The following is a 4,451-nucleotide window of genomic DNA, read 5'->3' as shown; positions in this document are numbered from 1 at the left end:
GACAACAATTTTAACGTGGTTCGGCCATAAAAGCCTACATCCACAGAGTCTCTATTATTTTTTAAAAGCAATATTACAGCCACAAATTATTCCTTGGATATTAAAAATAAAATAAAATAAAACCATGACAAATACAAGATAAACTAATAAGTGAGTGTTAAAAGAAACAAAAGGAGGTGCTACAAATCTGATTATTTTCTTCCAACAATATACAAAATCAAAACCTCATCAAGTCATGATGCCTTCCAATGGGGTCACTGGCCCTCTGTACCTACATTCAAGGAGGACAATTATCCCTCTAAACCATTGAATTAAGGGAAATCATTTCTATGTATAGGAAGAAGTTTTTGTTTTCAAAATAGTAAGGGGGTTTATAATAATGCAAGAAGGTTCAATTTTCAAATCCTAAACTCATTAAATGTTTTATGGAAATGGTTATCCTGGTACTTGAGAGATAGTTAAGATTATAAACAACTAAATCATTCCCAGTAAATAAGTTAAACTTCTTACCCATTAAAATTCCATACTTAGAGTAATTTAAGCCTATGTCTACATCAAAGTCATCAAACACATCTCTATAAAAAGTACTGAGTGTAAGTACAATATCAATAATCACTAATGGTAGAAATCACCAAATCTAAAATAGCTTAAATGTCATTTTGATTTATGTATTTTTCAACAAACATTTTGAGGGGGGGTGGGACAAAGAAGAGCATATTTTGAATCATAGAAAACAAATTAGATGAATTTTAATCATATGAATAGTACCATCATGTATTCAAACTTCACATGGCATCAATATTATCAATTTTGCTAGAACAAAAGAAAGTACTGTAACAAGCACATGGCATTGTGTTGGATATATGATCCCTTTGTAAAGGTTTGGATTGGGTGTTAGAGCAACAAGTACTATGTCATAAAATATTTACCTATAAGCCGAAGTCTTTCTTGCCGTATTCTAGGTTTGAGGAGCTTTTCTCTGATCAAATTTAGCTGAGCTACAACATCACTAATGTTCATCCTATCCCTTGGGAGTTCCATAGAGCAAGAAACTCCAATATCAAATATCAAAATCAAGCACTCTAGAATTTTCGGACTTCCAATTTGATTTCGATTGTGAGTATCATTTGTCCTTGTTTCCATATCTTCTTTTTCCAAACGAAGAGTAGGATCCACAATGTTAGCCACTCGTTCTGGTAAAACTCCTTTTACAAAATCATGAAGGTTCATGTTATCTTCAAACATGTTATCTGTGGGTCTTTTTCCTGTGAATATCTCCAACAAGAGTATACCATAACTGTAGATATCACCATTAGTTGACACCTCATTTCCCATACCATATTCTGCAATTACACACAATATTTAAAATGTGATTGTTAAAAAGGGGGAAAATATAATCTCACAAGTTGCGCAGGGGCTCTTTAGTGGACGCATATAACAAGAAAATGTTTATGCAAAGCGGAAAGTTTTTTCAAGACATGCTCTATCTTCCACATGACATTCTTCTTTGAGCTATATTTCATCCTTGAAAATACATTAAGAAATATTGTGAAAAGATCAAAATTTAAAGTTAAGAAATGGTAAAGTTATTTACCTGGAGGAGCATAACCAATTGTCCCTCTTAATCCGATAGAGCTTGATTGATTAGTGAAACACTTTTGGGTGTCCTCAAGAAGGAACCTTGCCAAGCCAAAGTCCCCCACATGTCCGATCATTTCATCATCGAGAAGAACATTGCTAGGCTTGAGGTCACAATGAACAATTGATATATGGCAATGATGATGAAGATATTCCAATGCATTTGCAACATCAATGGCAATATTAAGTCTTTGAAGAAGATTCAAATTCCTTTGCTCCATAGAAGACTTATTTGTTCTAGCAATTGGATGCAACCACTCATCTAGGTTGCCATTACTCATGAACTCATATACCAATGCTTTGAAATCATGACCTTGATAGTCAACACTTGAACATGCTGTGAGTACCTTTACAAGATTTCGATGTCTGATATTTCGCAAAACCTCACATTCAGCAATGAAACTCTTGGAAGCTCCATGGTGCAAAAGATTGAGCACCTTGACAGCAACTACACGTCTATCTTGATCAAGAATTCCTCTATACACAGATCCAAAACTTCCCACACCAATTAAATTAGTGGGAGAGAATGCATCTGTAGCTTTTAGTAGACTTTGGTAAGATACATTCAAAAGTAAATTTTGTGAATTATTTAAAGTACTTTCTCTTCTCTTTATTTTGAAAGAGATGAGAAGTAGAAATGAAATCACCAAAGTTACTCCAAAAATTCCAGAAAGTATAGAGATTATTAGTTTCAAGGAATGAGTCAACTTCCTTTTCTTGGATTTATTGTATTTGCATATAGGAAGCTTGAACTTTGGCACTCCTCCACATAGCTTAGTATTTCCCTCAATAGAAGCTGCACTTGTATTCCTGAAAACTCCCTCTATTGGTACCTCACCCTCAAATTGATTATAAGACAAATTCAATAATTGCAAGAAGTGAAAGCGCTCCAAAAATACTGGAATGTTCCCAGATAAATTGTTGCTGGAAAGGTCTAAAATTTCAAGGCCTTTTAATGATTCCAAAGATGAAGGAATGACCCCTTGGAAGAAGTTTCTTCTCATGTATAGAATTTCTAGTTTTACACAGCTACCAAGACTTGTTGGAATTTTTCAAATCAACATATTTTCAGAAATATCCAAGTATTCTAAATTTATGAAATTTCCTACTTCTATAGGAAGGACACCAGTAAATTTGTTGCCTGACAAGTCTATATCTATTGGTGAGAATGAGAGACTATTGACTAGAGATGACATGGCACCACTAAGATTGTTATAGGCAAGATCCAATATATTCACTTTTTGACAGTTGCCTAGGCTTAAGGGGATACTTCCTTGAAGATTATTATTGCCTAAATACAATTTTATCAAAAGAGTTAAATTTCCAAGAGATGATGGCATATTCCCAAAGAAATTGTTTTGAGATAAAGCCAAATCTTGTAACTTACGAAGCTTTCCAATTTCCAAGGGAATATTACCTGATAATGTATTATTCGACATGTATAGTATCTCCAAATTGGTCAAATTTCCTATCCCCGAAGGAATCTTGCCAGATATTTTATTATTATCCAGGAAAAAAAATTTAAGATTAGTTGAGAAATTCACAATGCATTTGGGCAACTCTCCCCCAAAGTTATTGAATCTTATCTCCAATACAGTCAGATATGTGGCATTTGTCAAAGAACAAAGAAAACTCAAGTCATTTGCCCCTCCATTACCAAGTTTGTTAAAGCCTATGACAAAAACTGAAAGTCCATTTAACTTCTCCAAAGAAGGAACTCCTCCTCTTAGTTTATTACCGGAAAATGGAAGTGTCTTTAGATTTGAGGCATTAGATATTGAAATAGGGATATGCCCAGTAAATTGGTTGAAGGAAATGCTTAAATATTCGATATTTGGTAGGGTGATACCTATATCCATCGGAAGATGCCCTTGGATTTGGTTGCTTCCTACATCAAGCTGTTTTAACGAAGACAAATTGAAGATTGAAGGAGGCATTGTTCCAGACAGCCTATTGAAACGACAGAAAAAATTGTAAGTTTTGTCAATTGGACAAAAGAAGTAGGAATACTCCCACCCAAGTTATTATAAGCCGTAGAAAACACTATTAAAGAGGATAAGTTGCTGAGAGAAGGTGGGATACTTCCTGTCAAATTATTTATTTCAAAAGAAACCCATTGGAGTTTTGGCAAAATGCCAAGAGTTGCAGGTATTTCCCCATCCAAAAGGTTGCGACCGAAATTAATGTAATTGAGGTTGGTGCAATGGGATAAATTTCTTGGAATTTTGCCGCTAAGTGAGTTATTGTACAAGCGTAGGATTTGCAATCTGCGTAAACGGTCAATTTCTGAAGGAATTTCATTATGAAAGCTGTTGTTTGAGAGTGTAAGATTCTTCAGAAAACTTAAATTACCAACATGTGGTGATATAGAGCCTACCAGTTTCGAAGATGGGAAATTCAACACAGTGACCCTCTTATGTCGACGACCACAAGTAACCCCTCGCCATTGACAAAAGTGGATGCTGTCATTCCAAGAGCTCAAAACCTGGAGAGGATCATGAGTGATCTTGGCTTTGAACTCAAGCAACGCCAACCGGTCGGTCTCATTATTCCCGCCAACAACAGAGGTGACTAACAAGCCACACCACCAGAGAAGGATAAAAGCATGCATGAAAAAAGAAGACGGTGGAGATGAACTCCATTGGGAAAGCCCCATCTGCAATATGGTTGAAAAGGCAGTTGGTACAGGTGTGTATTGTGAGGGAAGGCTAATTTGGCTGTGTATAGAATCTCAAACAGTGGCATATTTATAACGAGAGCGAGAGAGAAGAAATTTGGTGCGAGAATTTTGGGGATTATAGTCGGTCTGATCA

At 35.5% G+C, this 4,451-nt stretch overlaps 1 pseudogene; it reads right to left on the bottom strand.

Moving 5' to 3' along the window:
- On the bottom strand, window positions 1-4,451 carry LOC115987672 (annotated as a pseudogene).

Source organism: Quercus lobata, chromosome 4, assembly GCF_001633185.2.
Source record: "Quercus lobata isolate SW786 chromosome 4, ValleyOak3.0 Primary Assembly, whole genome shotgun sequence".
Taxonomy (NCBI): Eukaryota; Viridiplantae; Streptophyta; class Magnoliopsida; order Fagales; family Fagaceae; genus Quercus; species Quercus lobata.
The sequence above is the reverse complement of the archived record's forward strand: the minus strand, read 5'-3'. Positions and strand labels throughout refer to the sequence as shown.